This window comes from Anabrus simplex, chromosome 14 (genome assembly GCF_040414725.1).
Source record: "Anabrus simplex isolate iqAnaSimp1 chromosome 14, ASM4041472v1, whole genome shotgun sequence".
NCBI classification, from domain to species: domain Eukaryota; kingdom Metazoa; phylum Arthropoda; class Insecta; order Orthoptera; family Tettigoniidae; genus Anabrus; species Anabrus simplex.
Genome location: NC_090278.1, coordinates 90219026 through 90240133, shown reverse-complemented (window position 1 = coordinate 90240133; position 21108 = coordinate 90219026). Strand labels below are relative to the sequence as shown.

The 21108-nt window shown below is 39.4% G+C and overlaps 1 long non-coding RNA gene across 5 annotated transcripts in view; it reads left to right on the top strand.

The window, feature by feature from the left end:
- The first annotated feature begins 4228 nt into the window (after window positions 1–4228).
- Window positions 4229–21108, top strand: part of LOC136885249 (uncharacterized) — a 43188-nt gene continuing 26308 nt past the window's right edge. The window contains exons 1-2 of one of the 5 annotated variants that reach the window (XR_010861514.2): window positions 4229–4342; window positions 16317–16513. This is a non-coding gene — a long non-coding RNA (uncharacterized lncRNA). Of the gene's footprint in view, window positions 4347–16316; window positions 16527–18447; window positions 18679–21108 lie in introns of those variants that run through there. The other 4 variants (XR_010861517.2, XR_010861516.2, XR_010861518.2 and 1 more) reach the window with 4 other exon arrangements.

Below are 21108 nucleotides of genomic sequence, written 5' to 3'. Positions count from 1 at the left end.
TCCCCTGCCTGTCGTAAGAAGCGACTAGAAGGGGCCCCAGGGGCTCTCAACTTGGGAACGTAGGTTGGCGACCACGGGGTCCTTAGCTGAGTCCAGGCATTGCTTCCACTAACTTGTGCCAGCTCCTCACTTTCATCTACCATATCCGACCTCGCTTGGCCAAATCTTGTTATTAGGTATTAGGTATCGAGGCCAATGGAGCCTTTCATTTTCACGCCCTTCGTGGCCCCTATCTTTCTTTGTCCAGTACCTTTATTTTTCGAAATGTCGGCCCCTTTCTATATTTTCCTGTGATTAGTGTTAACGGAGGATGTTTGCCTAGTTGTAACCTACTTCCTCTTAAAACATAAACACCACCATCACTAATCACCACCATCGCCACTTCCCTGTCTGTCGTAAGAGGCGATTAAAAGGGGGAGTGGGGCTTTCAAGTTGGTCCCCCTGTGGGTGGGGGCGGGGGGTAGAATAACACCCACGGTATTCCCTGCTTGCCGTAAGAGGCAACTAAAAGGGGCCATGCGCTCTGAACTTTAGAGCGTGGGTTGGCGACCACGGGACCCTTAGCTGAGTCCTGGCATTGCTTCCACTTACTTGTGCCAGGCTCCTCACTTCCATCTATCCTATCCGACCTCCTTTGGACAACTCTTGTTCTTTTCCGACCCGAATGCTATTAGGTTTCCGAGGGCTAGAGAGTCTTTCATACCGAGCTCGATAGCTGCAGTCGCTTAAGTGCGGCCAGTATCCAGTATTCGGGAGATAGTAGGTTCGAACCCCACTGTCGGCAGCTCCGAAAATGCTTTTCCGCGGTTTCCCATTTTCACACCAGGCAAATGCTGGGGCTGTACCTTAATTAAGGCCACGGCCGCTTCCTTCCCACTCCTAGTCCTTCCTGTCCCATCGTCGCCATAAGACCTATCTGTGTCGGTGCGACGTAAAGCAACTAGCAAAACAAAAAAAGAGTCTTTCATTTTCACGCCCTTCATGGCCATTGTCTTTCTTTGGCCCGTATCTTTATTTTTCGAAGTGTCGGATCCCTTCCATATTTTCTCTCTGATTAGTGTTATATAGAGGAAGGTTGCCCAATTGTACTTCCTCTTAAAACAATAATCACCGAGTAAGTTGGCCATGCGGTTAGGGGCTGTGAGCTGTGAACTTGCATTCGGAAGATAGTGGTTCGAAGCCCACTGTCGGCAGCCCTGAAGATGGTTTTCCGTAGTTTCCGATTTTCACATCAGCCGAATTCTGGGGCTGTACCTTAATTAAGGCCACGGCTGCTTCCTTCCCACTCCTAGGCCTCCTCTGGCTGACCGCTATGGCGCTCGAACCTCACAGTTGGATCTAATATGAATCCTTGAGAGCTGTTGTCTTTAAAGGCTATGATGTCAATTCCCTGCGAACTACCTCTTATGGCCAGTCCGTGTACCTCCGCTTGTACATTGAATCCCTTCTTTCTCAGTTCTTCGGCAATGAAGGATCTGATCTGGTGATGCTGCGTGTTTCTTAGGAGCTCCCCGCGTGTGCAGAATCCCAGGACATGACCAAGAGTTGCTTTCTCTCCGTGGCAATGCCGACAGAGTTTGTTGTCCAGGGATCTGCCTGGCACCGAGCGCACCGCAGAAACACTAGCAGTCATCTTTATAGCCTCTCTCCACTCGTTACAAGACAGTGCGGTATGATCTCGCACCGAAGTGTTTGCTGGTCTATATTCTTTGTAAAGTTGTACTCCGAGTCCTTTTTGCGGTAGTGAACACCAGGAGGTGAATTCACGTTCTCGTAGCTCTTGACGGATCTTCTTAGTATCGTACAGGCCGTTTTTGGCAACTATTTTCTGGGTATCAGTGTTTGTTACAATTTTATTTCAAGAAGTAAATTATGAATTCAAATTAAAGCAAAGTGATTTCCGTACAGGCCATGAAGGCCCTGGGAGTGGTGGAAGGAAAAGGCTTCCACTATTTGTAACCTCGGCACTTGATGGGGTGGAGAGGTTAGCTCTACGCCCAGCCGCCTTTGCCCCCAGGAATTAACCTGGTACTCATTTTTGGTGTAAGCTCAATGAACCTCAGGGTCATATGTACCTCCGGAAGTGGAAATCTCATTTCTTAAATTTTACGACTTCCTGACGGGGGTTCGAACCCACGTCCCTCTGGGTGAACCGAGTACGAGTTAAAATTACATTTTGTAAAAAGTAATGATTACAAGTAAAATTACTTTAAAAATACTCGTTTACTCAATTTCTTCCCAACTCCGAGTGAAATTATTTTGGAAAATAATAAATTGATACGGTGTAATCTTGTTCGAACTTGGTTTGATTTTGTAGTTACGTTTTGGACTAGTTTACTGTATGTTGCTGGTTACACATTCTTTTTATTTCTGGAAATTGCAAATTTTAGCACTGTCTGTGGACGACACTGTGCCTAAATACAGCTCCGAGTAGGCACTGGAAAACCAGAGACCCCAAATCCAAATGAACCCGTTGATGTTAAGAGAGGTTCAGTCAAAAAAAAAAAAAAAAAAAAAAAAGGAAAAACAGAAAATAAGCTTAAGGATTTTTAGAGGTCGTGAGGTAAAGTTTCATCTTTTCTCACTAAAACGGCATCAGTCTAATGATCCTCTATGCTAGCTCGGGGTCCTAGGCTGAGACCTTTTAAGCATCAACAGCCAACCGTCAGCTGTGTGAAAGAAGAAAATATAACAATGACCAAATCCAGATGATTCCAAATTTCCAGGGATTACCATCGCTCGTCGATTCTTCAATGGAATTTTACATCATATCTTTAAATGCCCTACTCCTAGTCGACGTCCGGCTCCATGGTTAAATTATTAGTGTGCTGGCCTTTGGTCACAGGGGTCCCGGGTTCGATTCCCGGCAGGGTCGGGAATTTTAACTATCATTGGTTAATTTCGCTGACACCGGGGCTGGGTGTATTTTTCGTCTTCATCATCATTTCATCCTCATCGCGACACGCAGGTCGCCTACGGGAAGACCTGCACTTGGCGAGCCGAACATGTCCTCGGACACTCCCTTCACTAAAAGCCATACGCTATTTTTCCTAGTAGACGAGCTCTACAGCTGTCTTCTGAAAAGGCCTATCCTGAAGGCAAAGCTCCTATAAAGGCAGAAAACTACATCCTTATATACCTGCTGAATATGAGAATCTGTATAGTGAAATACTCATGTGGCCTACCGCCGAAACAGATACCGGAGAAGATTGAACATCAGACTATTTGACTACTAACTTTTTTTTTTTTTGTTAATGAGTTCAAGAATAATCTTTTTGTGTTTAATACATTAATTTGTAACATTTTAACAAGTGAAAAAATACAGTTTAAAGTGATCGGAGAACATTGAACATCAGTCTACCTGATTGAACCTTTTTATGCGTTGAATAAGTTCCGAAATAATCTTCCTTGTGTTTGATTTGTAATATTTTAGGAAAATTTGTGAAAAAATACAGCTTATACTTACACAATTCTCTCATATTTTCATGTATATACTAAAACGGAATGAGTCCAGGAGATTGAATACTGGTAGGCCTACTTGTTTCCTTCATATTAAAAATAATAATTTAATATTTTTCAATACATCGGCATCTATCTACAATGCTGTAGTAGTTTTGTGTAACAAAATTGTAATGATATTATACGAACTGGAGGTGGACCATTTTTATTTTATTTTATTTTATTTTATTTTATTTTATTTTTATTTATTTTTTTTCGAAAACTGTATTCCTTGGACTGATCACGCTTTGGCATCAAGTGATTTAAATCTTGGGTTGAATATAGGAAGCACAGAGGTTAGTATTTTTTTTTTTCTGTTAAACAGAAATATGAAGGTCTCGGATTCGAGTCCCATGATAAGAAGTGTGCCAGTCGAACACTTTTAGCACGATCTATTTTGATCCACTCATTGTTTCTATAAACGTCAGGTTTATGTTGGCGCCTGGAAACTTAGCTTCTTACAGCTATCAGAGAATAAACACCTGTAAGTTAAACAGTTGCTTGATGAATGCAGAAACAAACAAAATATTGCCTTTACTGGTGGAAGTTATACAACTACGGATGGAAAGTTTTATGTCCAGACCGAACCAGATGAGAGCAGCTTCTGTTGAAAACAAGACGGGCTTGGAACGGCGACCATAGGGCGGGAGCCGTCCTTAATCTCCGGCGTCTGCGTGCGTATTATTTGCTCCTCCTTGTGTAAGATGTCGAAAGATGGCCAACAGCAGCTTGATAGGTATCCTCTTTATTTTCGTATTCATTCACTGCAACAGAAGTCGAATGCCTGTCTCATGGTATGAAGATCACGGCTTCGATCCCGGCCGAGAAAATCGACTTTTGAAGGGTGAGTAAGTATCTTTGAATTCCTAGCTCTCTTTCACATTAAGATTTCTGCTATCATGACATACGCCGCAGTAACATCTGGGAACCTCTCTCAAAATAATCCCCTATGTGTGAGGGCGGTAGAAGACCACCCACGGTATCCCCGCATGTCGTAAGAGGCGACTAAAAGGGGCCCCAAAGCCTCTTAACTTGGGAGCGTGGTTTGGCGACTACGGCGCCCTTAGCCGAGTCCTGGCATTGCTTCCACTTATTTGTACCAGGCTCCTCACTTTCATCTCTCCTATCCGACCTCCCTTGGTCAACTCTTGTTCTTTTCCAACCCCGATGGTATTAAGTATCGTGGCCTAGGGAGTCTTTCATTTTCACGCCCTTGTCTGTCTTTGGCCGATATCTTCATTTCTCGAAGTGTCTAACCCTTTTCATTTTCCTTCTGATTAGTGTTAATAGAGGATGGTTGCCCAGTTGTAGGCCTACTTCCTCATAAAAACAATAATCAACACGTGTTGCATAGCAGGACGTTTCGATAGCCGAACTATAATAGTTAATTTAGCATCGAGCAAGTGGGCGTGCAGTTTGGGTCATGTAGTTATCAGTTTGCATTCGGGATATAGTGGGTTCGAATCCCACTGTCGTCAGCCCTGAAGATGGTTTTCCGTGGTTTCCCATTTTCATACCAGGCTGGGGCTGTACCTTAATTAAGGCCATGCCTTGTTTCTTCCCCCACCTTGCCCTTTTCTGTCCCATCATCGCCATAAGACCTATCTGTGTCGATGCAACATAAAACAAGTTGAAAGGAGAAGAAGTTGGCCCGTGTAAAGTAGTACGTGTTTCAGTTGAACATATCATTCATCGCATTGTAACCTCCTTGGCTCAGGCAGCAGCACACCAGTCTCTCACCGCTGGAGTCTGTGGTTCAAATTCCGGTCGCTCCATGTGAGATTTGTGTTGAACAAAGCAAAGGTGGGACAGGTTTTTCTCTGGCTACTCCGGTTTTCCCTGTCATTACTCATTCCAGCAACACTCTCCAGTATTTTTTCATATCATCTGTCAGTCATTAATCATTGTCCTAGAGGAGTGCGACAGGCTTTGGCAGCCCACAAAGTCCCCCTGTGGGTGAGGGCGGTAGAATAACACCCACGGTATCCCCTGCCTATCGTAAGAGGCGACTAAAAGGGTCCCTAAAGGCTGTGAACTTTGGAGCGTGGGTTGGCGACCATGGGGCCCTTAGCTGAGTCCTGGCATTGCTTCCACTTACTTGTGCCAGGCTCCTCACTTTCATCTATCCTATCCGATCTTCCTTGGTCAACTCTTGTTCTTTTCTGACCCTGATGCTATTAGGTTTGCGAGGCCTAGGGAGTCTTTCATTTTCACGCCCTTCATGGCCCTTGTCTGTCTTTGGCCGATATCTTAATTTTTCAAAGTCTTGGTCCCTTTCAACTTTTTTCTCTCTGATTTGTCTTAATAGAGAAATGTTGCCTTGGAACACTCATCTGCCAGTAAGAGCTCACAATACTAATAATAATCCAGCCGGGTACATGCTGTTGTCTGAAAACTCAACAACTGCTGCATTGTAGTAACTGTACAGGTGTCAAAATGACCCCTTCTGCTGTCCAGGGTATGTCATATCAAAAATCTATGAAAATGTAAATATTTTTCTAGGTGTGATATATCACATAAACAGGTCAAAAACTATGATATGTCATCATTAGAGCCTGGATTATATGTAATATAAAAATGATAAATATGTACATGTAGCTAAAATTGACAAAATATGTAGTTAAATATGTAATAAATAAAAAATATGTAACTTAATATTTAAGCTTTATTTGATATATTCTTGTACATAGAAAAAGACACAAAACCGTAAAAAGTTAAAACTGCAGAGGTTATTCAACCTCTAATTTTCATCCAGAGGCACAATTAATAACTAAATATTTTTCCAAATTTTGTGCGGTAATCAAACGCCGTCTGCTATCAGGATGTTCTTACTCGTACATATATATATATAAAGACCTTTTAACTTCACATGAAGTCACTGGCGTGTATTTCGAATGCCCGGCAAAGAAATATGTAATTTAGACTTGCTCAAGCAAGGAAGGTCCTTATTACAAGAGAAGAAATTTGATCTCGTCAAACACAAATATGCTTATTAGAAAAAAATGTTTCTGAATACTTTTGTATGGAGTGTAGCTCTTTATGAAAGTGAATCATGGGCAATAACCAAAGAAGAAAGAAAGAAAGAAAGAAAGAAAGAAAGAAAGAAAGAAAGAAAGAAAGAAAGAGAAAGGGCACTTTTGAACATATGACATTAAACCAAGTACTGGCGAAGGGATCACAAAAGAAATCTGAGAGGAGAGCAATTTGACGAAGTTTGTGCAAGGGAAGATTGATAGACACAGCTCGAGACACTTGCCCTGTCAACATAGCTAAGGGATACGATTCCTTGATAGATTACCTCATTTTAAATTATTATTATATTTTAGGGATGTACAGGCTTTTAAAACTATTTTCAAATGTTTAATTAAAAAACTTAAATCGATGTAAAATTAGTGAAAAATGAATTTATTCACTTTCAAATGCTCAATATCCTTCAAAATATTTAAAATATGTAATATTTATCAAAATATTCATTATGCATCGAAATATGTAAAAATATGTAATTTTAAACTCGTGGAATAATGATCCTTTTAGTGTGAATCGCCGACATTTTAGCTTTTCTTGTAGCTACATATATAGCAACAGAATATATATAGGAACAGAATATATTACATATAATCTGGGCTCTAGTCGTCATCATCATCATCATCATCATCATCATCATCGATTTTCTGCTCCAGCAAGCCGGGTGCAGGTGTTTACAAGCCTCTTCCAGTTTGTCCTGTCCATCCACAGCTGATGTTCTACCTTGTGCTGCCAATTTACATCACGTATGGCAAGGCCTTTGAAAATTTGCTTTCCCCAACTATTATGAGGCCTCCCTCTGGGCCTCTTACCAACAAACGTTGGTCCTAATTGGAGCCATCCTTCTGATATGCCCATATCATTGTAATTTGCTTAATTCTAAGGTTTCCATCAGGCTCCTGTCCAATCCAAATTGTTGCCGAATGATAAATTAAGATATTAAATTAAAATTGAGGTTGGATGTCATTTTGACCCCTTTTATTACTGCAGTTAAAAAAACAGCAGCTATGGTGCACCAGCATTTGTCTGATGGGAATGCAAGTGCCAGGAAATTACATAAAACTGTTTGCCAGGGACAGTAGTGGCGATTAGGGCCAGTTGCCCCCTACCCGCTTTGTGGAGAAAACATTACATTTTCATTTCATTTTAGCCAGCTGAAACTAGGAATTATAGGATTTTAAAAAAAAATGTATAAGCCCTGTTGTCTTATTAGCTGTTTTTTCCTTTATTTCCTTTACTTATGAACAATATTATTAGTGGAAATTAGCACAAAATGTTGTTTGTCGCAGCTAAACTGGTTGGTATAGCACCATACCAAGTAGTGGAGACTTTGCATGTACTGTGAGGAAGGGTAGCAGGAGTATGTTTTTTTGCCAAGGTGATGGACACTGAGGTATGATTCACCCGCTTGCCATACGCATTCCATCACTCTCTTTGTTGTCTGTTTGTTTCTTCTTATTATTATTATCAAATTTGCTTTACTCGCAGTAGCAGTACTCATGGTCCTCCCGTACACTTAACCACACCTCTTTAACAGGTACATCATAATCTTATCTTACAAACTAGAGGTAACATAAGACAAAATAACGTAAGTGCAACAAATATTTTTAGTCTTATCTAGAACTAGTGTGTAGTCAAATACTAGCTGATTTTGAATTGTATAACGACGATGTACTTCTACTTAATTATAATACATGTGTAATATTGTTCCTTTATTGAAAGTTTTATTGAATAGTATTGAATGAAAATCTCAAAAACTGCACTTACATTGGTAAACTGTTGACCTTTTACCTCTTTGCCAAAATTCGCTCCATTTTGTAGCTTTTTTTTCTTCTTTCAGTTCTGATGTGTATACCCCCTACCCCACCCGCTATATCCCGTAAACTTGGGCATATTTTGTCGTCTCTATTATTTTGCCCCCCACTTTTAATTCCCAGTCACCGCTACTGGCTAGGGAATTATTAATGAAACGGCTCGCGACTTTTCTGCCTGCAAAGAGCTGACACCTTCACTACTGTTATAGCTAACCTTCAAGAAAGGGTAGAAAGAAAATCTTTCTACTCAGTAGCCAGTTCTGGTAGTGAGAATTTACCTTTCACAGTGTCAGCTGTACAGAAGAGGTTTTCGTACAACATAGCATTTAAATTTAAAGTTGTGGAATACATAAAATTACATGGTGATAGGGCAGCAGAAAGTCAGTTCGGATCTCCACCAACTGAGGAAATTATATGCAAATGGTGAAAACAATATAAAATAAACAATCTGAATAATATGAAATTATTTCTGTATTTTTTTTTTTTTTTAAATACAATGAAATTATATTTTTCCTTAAATTTTTATCAAAATATCAGGGTGCGTCTTATGGTTCACAGTGCCTCATGATCCGAAAAGTCTGGTATTTATATCTTCTTAAGCATTGAATGGTGCAAAATATATAATATTACATTTAAAGTATAAATTATTTTACATATCAATCAATCAATCAATACTGATCTGCATTTAGGGCAGTCGCCCAGGTGGCAGATTCCCTATCTGTTGCTTTCCTAGCCCTTTCCGAAATGATTTCAAAGAAATTGGAAATTTATTGAACATCTCCCTTGGTAAGTTATTCCAATCCCTAACTCCCCTTCCTATAAATGAATATTTGCCCCAGTTTGTCCTCTTGAATTCCAACTTTATCTTCATATTGTGATCTTTCCTACTTTTATAAACGCCATTCAAACCTATTCGTATACTAATGTCATTCCACGCCATCTCTCCGCTGACAGCTCGGAACATACCACTTAGTCGAGCAGCTCTTCTTCTTTCTCTCAATTCTTCCCAACCCAAACATTGCAACATTTTTGTAACGCTACTCTTTTGTCGGAAATCACTCAGAACAAATCGAGCTGCTTTTCTTTGGATTTTTTCCAGTTCTTGAATCAGGTAATCCTGGTGAGGGTCCCATACACTGGAACCATACTCTAGTTGGGGTCTTACCAGAGACTTATATGCACTCTCCTTTACATCCTTACTACAACCCCTGAACACCCTCATAACCATGTGCAGAGATCGGTACCCTTTATTTACAATCCCATTTATGTGATTACCCCAGTGAAGATCTTTCCTTATATTAACACCTAGATACTTACAATGATCCCCAAAAGGAACTTTCACCCCATCAATGCAGTAATTAAAACTGAGAGGACTTTTCCTATTTGTGAAACTCACAACCTGACTTTTAGCCCCGTTTATCAACATACCATTGTCTGCTGTCCATCTCACAACATTTTCGAGGTCACGTTGCAGTTGCTCACAATCTTGTAACTTATTTATCACTCTATACAGAATAACATCATCCGCAAAAAGCCTTACCTCTGATTCCACTCCTTTACTCATATCATTTATATATAAAAGAAAACATAAAGGTCCGATAACACTGCCCTGAGGAACTCCCCTCTCAACTATTACAGGGTCAGACAAAGCTTCACCTACTCTAACTCTCTGAGATCTATTTTCTAGAAATATAGCAACCCATTCAATCACTCTTTTGTCTAGTCCAATTGCACTCATTTTTGCCAGTAGTCTCCCATGATCCACCCTATCAAATGCTTTAGACATGTCAATCGCGATACAGTCCATTTGACCTCCAGAATCCAAGATATCTGCTATATCTTGCTGGAATCCTACAAGTTGAGCTTCAGTGGAATAACCTTTCCTAAAACCGAATTGCCTTCTATCGAACCAGTTATTAATTTCACAAACATGTCTAATATAATCAGAAAGAATGCCTTCCCAAAGCTTACATACAATGCATGTCAAACTTACTGGCCTGTAATTTTCAGCTTTATGTCTATCACCCTTTCCTTTATACACAGGGGCTACTATAGCAACTCTCCATTCATCTGGTATAGCTCCTTCGACCAAACAATAATCAAATAAGTACTTCAGATATGGTACTATATTCCAACTCATTGTCTTTAGTATATCCCCAGAAATCTGATCAATTCCAGCCGCTTTTCTAGTTTTCAACTTTTGTATCTTATTGTAAATGTCATTGTTATCATATGTAAATTTTATTACTTCTTTGGCCTTAGTCTCTTCCTCTATCTCGACATTACCCTTGTAACCAACAATCTTTAGATACTGCTGACTGAATACTTCCGCCTTTTGAAGATCCTCACATACACACTCCCCTTGTTCATTAATTATTCCTGGAATGTCCTTCTTGGAACCTGTTTCTGCCTTAAAATACCTATACATACCCTTCCATTTTTCACTAAAATTTGTATGACTGCCAATTATGCTTGCCATCATGTTATCCTTAGCTGCCTTCTTTGCTAGATTCAATTTTCTAGTAAGTTCCTTCAATTTCTCCTTACTTCCACAGCCATTTCTAACTCTATTTCTTTCCAGTCTGCACCTCCTTCTTAGTCTCTTTATTTCTCTATTATAATAAGGTGGGTCTTTACCATTCCTTACCACCCTTAAAGGTACAAACCTGTTTTCGCATTCCTCAACAATTTCTTTAAACCCATCCCAGAGTCTGTTTACATTTTTATTTACCGTTTTCCACCGATCATAGTTACTTTTTAGAAACTGCCTCATACCTGCTTTATCAGCCATATGGTACTGCCTAACAGTCCTACTTTTAAGACCTTCCTTTCTATCGCATTTATTTTTAACTACCACAAAAACAGCTTCATGATCACTAATACCATCTATTACTTCAGTTTCCCTATAGAGCTCATCTGGTTTTATCAGCACCACATCCAGGATATTTTTCCCTCTGGTTGGTTCCATCACTTTCTGAATCAGCTGTCCTTCCCATATTAACTTATTTGCCATTTGTTGGTCATGCTTCCTGTCGTTCGCATTTCCTTCCCAATTGACATCTGGCAAATTCAGATCTCCCGCTACAATCACATTTCTTTCCATGTCGTTTCCCACATAGCTGACTATCCTATCAAATAATTCCGAATCCGCATCAGTGCTACCCTTTCCCGATCTGTACACTCCAAATATATCAAGTTGCCTATTATCTTTAGAAATCAGCCTTACACCTAGAATTTCATGTGTCTCATCTTTAACTTTTTCGTAGCTTACAAATTCTTCTTTCACCAGAATGAAAACTCCCCCTCCCACCTTTCCTATCCTATCTCTACGATACACACTCCAGTGCCGTGAGAAAATTTCTGCATCCATTATATCATTTCTCAGCCATGATTCAACTCCTATTACAATATCTGGTAAATATATATCTATTAAATTACTTAATTCTATTCCTTTCTTTACAATACTTCTACAGTTCAACACTAACAATTTTATGTCATCCCTACTTGATTTCCAGTTCCCTGTTCCCTTATCACCGCTCCCTAGGCCATCCCGTTTCCCTGAATGTACCTCCCTATTACCCTTCCAAACAAATTTCCAAACTTATACGTACCACTGCGGTTTAAATGAAGGCCATCCGAGCGCAGATCCCTATCTCCTACCCACCCATTAGGATCTAGAAATCTCACTCCCAGTTTCCCACATACCCACTCCCCTTAGTTAAGCAGCTCATCCCCTTTCTGCAAAGTTTTCTCAGGCCAAACTTTTGCAATATTTGCTGTAAATTATCCAGAACAAACTATGCTGTTTTTCTTTGGAATTTCCCCAGTTTTTAAATAGAGTAATTCTGGTGAGGGTCCCATATACTGGAACCATACTTAACTTCCAGTAAGATTCAAGGGTCTGCAGGTTTCTACTGTTACATCCAGGCACACCGACTTTGGGTAATTATTGGGGTGGGGGTGGGGGGCATGGTTAACATGAACACAGGCATCTAAAATGAGGAACAACTATTAATGTAAATCAATTAATCAGTCACTACTGATCTGCATTTAGGGCAGTCGCCCAGGTGGTGGCAAATTCCCTATCTGTCATTTTCACAGTCTATTCTGTCCGACTTGTTGGCTGAGCGGTCAGCGTACTGGCCTTCAATTCAGAGGGTCCCGGGTTCAATCCCCGGCCGGATCGGGGATTTTAACCTTAATTGGTTAATTCCAATGGCACGGGGGCTGGTTGTATGTGTTGTCTTCATCATCATTTCATCCTCATCATGACGTGCAGGTCGCCTACGGGAGTCACATAGAAAGAACTGCACCTGGCGAGCCAAACCCGTCCTGGGATATCCCGGCACTAAAAGCCATACGACATTTCATTTTACAGCCTTTTCTTAAATGATTACAAAGAAATTGGAAATTTATTGAACATCTCCCTTGGTAAGTTATTCCAATCCCTAACTCCCCTTCCTATAAACAAATATTTTCCCCAATTCATATTGTGATTTTTCCTACTTTTAAAGACACCACTCAAACTTATTCATCTACTAATGTCATTCCATGCCATTTAATATAGGGAAACTGCTGATAGAAACACAGAACGATGTTAAATTTGAAATAAAAATGAAACTCCCAAATTTAATATAAGAAATGAAAACTGACTCCAATAAGGCCCTATCTAAGCAAATAAAGGATTTAAAAACCAAAATAAAATATAATAATGTAATTGTCACCAAGGCAGATAAAAGTGAAACAATAGTACTTGTAAATAAAGACGACTACATTTAAAAAACTGAAGAGTTTTTTCTCGGATAACTCCTATACAGTTGTGAACAAAGATCCAATCCCCAAAACTGAAAGAAGTTTAAAATCTATCCTTAAAAATTCTAATTTTCTATTCAAAGAACAAGAACAACAGAAACTGATAAACATGAAACCGAAAATATCAAGCTCTAACCAAAATACATAAAAACAATATCACCATTCAACCAATCATAAATAGCATGAACAGCCCCACTTATTGTTTATCAAAATTTATACACCAGTTCCTAAAAAAACATTACAGATTTAATAATACTTCTTCAGTCAAAAACTTGATCGAATTCTGTGAAAAATTAAAAAAGTTCAACGTGCAAGCCCATCATAAAATAATCACCTTTGATATCACTAACATGTACTCTAACGTACCTATCAGGCAAAGGTGAGACCTGTGTAGAATCTCTTTTAAATGTTTTCTGTATGATGTGGAGTGTTGTGGTAGGATATTTTATTTGTATTCCATTTAGCTACCTAACCTGTATGGTGTAAAATATTTTTGTAGTGTGTTTTATTTGCATTCCCTTCATCTACTTAAGTAACCACTAGATTGTAAATTATTGTTCTATAATAGCTGTAACAGTCCAGAAAGGTTGTGACACAGACTTTTAGAACAGGTTGTGTTGGCCCCTGTTGGTTGTCGATTCTCGAAATTCTGGAAGATGGAAAGTTCACGATTAGTGTCTGTATATGTTCTGGAACATCGCGACTGGGTAAAGAGTTATGATTGGTGGATCTGGGTGGCGATAGGCAAGCTCCTGTGCTCTGATTGGCTACTCGGTAATCACACCAAGGCCAGACTTCCCTTTTTAAGTGAGCAAGGCAGGATTTCGTGGTCTTTAGTTCTCTCGTCTGTCCCACATTTTGACGCATGCCGGTGGATTCTCCCTCCCTCCCTACCTTGGGGTAAGCATTGTTGATCTCAATTCCACCTTAAATTATGTTTAATGTTTGCTTGCATATTCAGATAGGAGTTTGGCCTACTCGCCCAGACCCGCCACTCAATTACTTCAGATGTCTTAGCTTTTCAGCTGGGCCTGCCTGTTTGCTTTCGAGGCATTCCCCTTTCCTTGTTTGGCTAAAGATGTAATTTGTAGATTAATGTAATTTTCCCTCGGAGTTTGCCTCTTGTATCTCTGTGTTACTTGATGCATGCTAGTTTTTCTGCTGCCCCGCATCAGAAGTGTTTTTGGTGTGGGAGCAAGTTGAACTGGCCTCTGCACCAAGTTTAAATATTTATAATTTCCCCCTATTCACTTTATGTGGCTCATATGTCTTAGAAAGCACCTTAACATTCATTTATATTGTAATTGTGTCTTGTGTGTCTTCTTACCCTCAAAATCATATTGTAGAACTTGATTTATGCTAAGATATATTTAGTTAACCCCTTGACCTAATTGCAAAGCTCTTGGCAAGGTACACTTAATTTGTATTTCGTAAATTGTGTATCTGGATTGTGTGGATAGATGAATTTTTTTGGAAGTTACCTTGTAATGCTTATGTCGGAAAAATAATATCTTCAAAACAGGAGATCACCGTTGATTTTTCTGGAAACCCGCAACTTTTGTATCACTTTGGCCTTGGTAGGTTTCCCAGCCTCGTTTCACGTTCCTTGATTATAGTCATCACGTTGTCCAACCTGATTTTTGTTTGTGTGTCTTGGTGCAGTCCATCTGATGTTTACTGTGTGTTAAGGTGCCGTGTAATTTGAATTATTTTCCGCTTTACTTAACTGTGTACTGTGTGACCGCTGATACCCGGTTACAAAAGGCCTACTCTAACCGGCAATACATTCAGTACTTAGCAGGTTGCTAAACGACTAACACATTTAATTAATATTCATATATGTGATTTTCATTCTTAGTAATGTTGTTGCATGCAGTCATGTTTGTTTACTACCTGTCAAGCCAGAGAGTATACACTTTATCTGATTACGAAAGAATACAGTACAATTCCCTACCAGATTCTCTTTGATTCTCTAACCCATCCTAGCTTTCATATTTATTCCTAGTAACTTGCATGTTGCCAGGAGAAAAAAGTCTACATACAAACAGACCTCATCATGACATATGCCTTAGACATTTATGGGATTCTCTCGGTCACAGCCGGACACGACTTCACGACATCGCTATCGCCGCAATACGAGGTTCAGTGGCCGTACTCCGCAATCATCTATATAACATTTGAAGAACCATATTGCAAATTTATTCCTGAGCCTTGTGGTGATTTTTCTACCTGGCACATTAGCAAAGTCAACAGTAACTTAGAAGACAAAATACTGTGTAGTCGACATACTTTGTCCTTGTGGCAGCCTGCGCATGGGGGAAGTTGTAATAATAATAATAATAATAATTTAAAAAATACCTATCAAAGGATAACCTAGCTACACTAGAAAGAGTGAAGGCCATGTATCTGGCAAGAAACACTCCTTTAAGACTAACCTGTGACCTCATGAGACAACTGGTTTATATAGAAGAACTGCGATTAAAAATACCGTTGCCTTCTACGACAATACCAAGCATATCAGATGTAAGGCTTTTCACGCGTTTGCTCTATTAACCAGCGTTTCGTCTTAGGTCTGACACTAGACTCGTCAGAGTGGGATGTGTCTTACATCTGATATGTTTTTGACATGCTCTATTTGTGAAAAATATCTAATTCCCTCCATGGGAATTTAGAATTTTCCAATACCAAGCATTATATCAAGAAGTGGAGGATTTAAAAAAAAGCAAATATACGGGTAGTTTTTACCGAACAGACGGCATGATGACATCAGAATGGATCAATTCTGACTACAAACTGCGGCATACCATAACACGCTTCTTATTAAATGTTCATGAAACCATTGAAAAAGGCAGGCAAAACAATATGATTACGACACCATATCAAGACGAGTCATCTGCTGTGGAGCATCACGGGTCCTCTAGTTACTTATGATTAAATCTTTAAAAACAAACAAATCATTGACTTGGCTTTCCATTACTTCTCTTACCCTCCATAGTGTAGTCCATCATTCTCCTTGTGTATTCTCCTCTTGTAACCACCTCCACCAGAGTTGGTTCATCCATTGAGTTCATTCCCAGACAACCTTTATCTCCTCATTCCAAGTACCCTCATGTACTGCAAAGTTCTTCTGAAAACAATTTTGTGTGAGAACTCACTTCTTTCTTACAGAGATCATTGATGACAACTACAAAGCTCACCTTGTGACACTGGTGTAGGTTACTGTAGTTCGTGAACCATGGGTAACGGCTGAGTGACCTAGTAAATGGTCCTGAGAGTTGGAACACCAGTCGCTGAGCGGTGTTCCTTGTTGTGTGCAGGCGGCCAGGACTATCCAATCCGCTAAATTAGAGGAGAAATTCTCTCTGGTACTGTATGTATGTACGTCATAAAAAATTAATGATCTTGCTCAAAATATTTTAAATAAGGCTCATTCATACTTATTTATTTAAATTCTATTTTAAGAACTATATTCTAAAATTAATTTGTTTATTTTATGTTAAAATGTCTGTAAATACCAGCTATTATTATTGTGAAGTTAAGATAAACATATTTTCATTTAAATTAATGACTTTCTTTAACTTTTTCTCCTACTTCAGAATTTTTTTTATAACTGTGAGGCTCTGCAGTGTGTAAAAACTAATTCATTATAACATAAATGTAGGAAATAGTTGAAAAAGCTACCGTTAATTCAAAATAGAACAACATGTTTTGCTCTTGAAAGAATGTCGTCATATTCTATCCTCTCTCCATCCACCATTCTTTTTTCATCACTTTGTTCCAGTCCAAGTTTCTTCTTCTGGCACTCCTCTTCGTTGTTCTACGTCCCCTTTTCCCTCTCTTTCCCTCAAACTTTATTCTCCATCATCTGTTTTGGTACTATTTTCTTCTCCATCCTCTTTATAGTACGCGCACCTTTTCTTGAGCCCTGGTTCCCATTCGTTACTATGGAGATCCGGGCTCAAGAAAAGGTGCGCGTATTATACATATCCAAACCATCCTAATTTATTCCTATCCATTCCTCTGAGTTAGGTTTTCCATTCTGACTTGCTTTCTCCCATCTTCCTTTCTCAATCTTTCTTTCCTTGTTTTTACTATCATACTTCTTAGGTATTTCCTTTTGCTGGACCGAGCTTGATAGCTGCAGCTGCTTAAGTGTGGCCAGTATCCAGTATTCGGGAGATAGTGAGTAGAATAACGGTATCCCCTGCCTGTCGAAAGGGGCGACTAAAAGAGGCCCCATGGGCTCTGAACTTTGAAGCATGGATTGCTGATCACGGGGCCCTTAGCTGAGTCCTGGCATTGCTTCCACTTACTTGTTCCAGGCTCCTCACTTTCATCTATCCTATCCAGCTCCATGGCTAAATGGTTAGCGTGCTGGCCTTTGTTCACAGGGGTCCCGGCAGGGTCGGGAATTTTAACCATCATTGGTTAATTTCCCTGGCACGGGGGATGGGTGTATGCCTACGGGCGTCAAATAAAAAGACCTGCACCTGGCGAGCCGAACCCATCCTGGGATATCCTGGTACTGAAAGCCATATGACATTTCATTTCATTTTCACTTATCCTATCCGACCTTCCTTGGTCAACTCTTGTTTTTTCTGACCCTGACGCTATTAGGTTTCCAAGGGCTAGGGAGTCCTTAATTTTCACGCCCTTTGTGGCCTTTGTTTTTCTTTGACCAATAGCTTCATTGTTTGAAGTGTCAGATCCCTTCCATTTTTCTTTCTGATTAATACAATAATCACCACCACCACCACCATCTGAAGGTGGTTTTCGATGGTTTCACCATTTTCACACCACGCAAACGACGGCCGCTTCCTTCCCTCTGCTAGGCCTTTCCTACCCCATCGTTGCCATAAGACATCTGTGTTGGTGCGACGTAAAGCAACTTGTAAAGAAAAAAAAAATCATTTCACTGGCTTGAATTCTCCTCTCCTCCCTACTTGTCACTGTCCAGGTCTCAATATGGTGCACAATACATTGTGTACATTATCTCTTTACAGTTCCTTATTCCACACAAGGTTTCTTACATTCTGGTAGAAGGTACCCTCTTGCTAATCTCCATGTCCAGCCTGGTATTCTGCATTAATTCACATTCATTCACTTCCTAGGTATTTGAGAAAGTGTCCACAATTTCAAGACTTTGAGTTTTGACCACCAGTTTTTACAATGTCTTTCTCTTGTCTTTTTTCTCTTGATAATACCATGGTGTTGCCTTTCTTTTGATTTTCATACCACACTTTTCAATTTTCTGGTCAGGTGAGGATCATCCTGCTACCGTATGTGACAGTAGACGGTACTACCTGCGACTGTCTGGCCGAGGGTCAAGCGGCCATTACCAAACTTGACACCCAAAGGGGGACCAATGGCTACGGGTGGAGGAGCCCTCCGTTTGAAGGCCAGGAAATGACACATAAATTCACCGGAAAGAAGAACGAGGTCAGTGATTTAGATGATAGAAGGGGACCCCAGTTCCAATGGCAGATGAAACAAAAAGAACTTCTGTACTTCAGGGAAGCAATTGCAAAAGGTAACTGTATTAATGAGGAGTGGCATAAAGTTACACCTGGCAGTAGGTATAAAGTGCGTCTGAGAGTGGCGACCGCACCGTAACGATAGCTGAATTATGAGTATGGTACATAATCAAATTATATTAATTTGTTTATTTTTAATATATTATGAATTGATGAATATTATCAAGAAATGTAAAAACATATTTGTTTACATTCTGTTTATACCCTTGTATAATTGAAAGTTAGGACTTATCTTAAAGAAGTGCTCCAGCAATGCTTCCTCTACCACATGTATGCATAAGTCTTTTGGTTTCACTAAGAGATGGCGCCAGAGAACAGTATGCAGCCTGTGAATTTGACACATACGTCAGTTTGTTCGTCTGACATTAACCTACCAACACACACAAGTTGAGTAGGCCAAACACTAGCGTCTGTGTTGTATCGTTCAGTGAGGATGTCGACATTTGTCTCTGAAAAACAATATTTGTGGCACGTGTTGCTTTTTGCATTTAATCAAAAGGAAAAGGCTGTGGAAGGTAGAAACATATGGTGAACACGCTCCATTGATTAGAACATGTGAGACAATTTAAACGTGGTGATTTCAATGCGAAAGATAGTGCACACTCTTCCATATTTTGAACTCTTGAAGCCTGGTGAAACCGTTAATGCACAATGCTATCGCCAACAAATTATTAAATCACGCATTGATCGAAAGACGAGCGGAATGGGCCAGAAGACGTGGCAAAGTGATTTTGTTACACGACAGTGCGCAGTCTCACACAGCAAAACCAGTGAAAAACACCTTGAAATCACTTGGATGGGACATCCTTCCGCACCTGTCGTACTTCCCCGACCTGGCGTCATCTGACTATCACCTCTTCGCATCGATGGGGTACGCGCTCGCAGAGCAGCATTTCAGCAATTTCGAGGAAATTTGAAAATGGCTCGATGGATGGTTTGCTGCAAAAGACAAGCAGTTTTTCTGGCATGGCATTCATAACTTACCTGAAAGATGGGCGAAGTGTGTAGAAGCCGATGGTCAATATTTTGATTTTTAAAAAAATGAACTTCCCATAAAAATTACATGTTTTCTTTACCACAAAATCAAGCAAAAAACTTAGGCATACACCTGGTAACTCTCTAACTTTCTGCTATTAGAAGGGTATAAACAGAATTTAAACTTACATTTTTTAATAGTATTCATCAGTTATTAAGATGAGATAAGAAGACGAATCATGCTATGGTGAGTGGCTATGAAGAAGCTCACCAAGATCTGGGAGAACAGGGCAAAGATCCACCTTGTTGGAACACTCGTGTGTTCCGTCTTCTTATACCATTGTGAAACATGGACTCGCAGGTCAAGAGACAAGCTGCATATTGATGCATTTAACCCTGGTGCTTGCGCAGAATGCTACGCATAAAATGAACTATTACAAGTGATGAAAATCATTTTTCGTCCGTATTGAAAGTTTCATAAACTGTATATAGGATATCTTTTGTTTATTTCCACCTATTCAATACATTACAAGAAGTTGGCATTTATTTTAAAACATTATTCAGATGAGACATGTTTCGCCTCTCACTTTGAGGCATCTTCAGTCATTATCAAAAACCTTATTATTTTACCAGGCATCTGGTTAAAGATATTCAAAAATGTGTTTGATGATTATAAGAGAGGTAAGATTTACGTTAGTTATAAACATGTACATGAAGTAACCAGAAATTTAATATATTGATAAAAACATATGTAGTTCTTTGTTGAATAGGACTTGTTTGATTCTACTATAGTAAGAGAAGGTGGCTTGGAGCCGTAGTCGTTAATAGATGTCTAATACATAGTGGAAGGCATAAAATATCAGTTCTAAGAGAATATACATTACATTCAAATGATACTAAAAACTAGTGGATTCAAAGGTAGTACATATAAAATGTTCAATGAAATAACTATTGATCTAATAAAATGATAAACACATATGTAGTTCTTTGTTAATTAGGACGTCGTAAGATTGTACGGCTTAAAGCCGTAGTCATTAATAGATGTCTAATACATAGTGGAAGGCATATGAAATCAGTTCAATGAGAATATATAATACAAACAATTGATACATTAAAAACTGGTAGATTCATAAGAGGTACATTTAAAAATGAAGGCGTCATGCGACTATAAAAGACAGTTGATGGCTTAAAGCCGTAGTCAAGGTTTGAAATGTAGGTCAAATAACTGCTAAATATATGGTAAAAAGATATAAAGTCAAAATATACAGCTTAGTATAAAAAATATGAAGGAAAAACATTCCAATTGCTTGACAAAAGTTACTTGATTTTGCCATGCGTATGTCCGTGATATTTATTGGTCAACATTTCGAAGGTTATATTAGATTTATTCAGCAAGATTGCGTTGACAAGAAGTTCACCAGATGTTTATAGTTGGCCTAATTTGTAAGAAG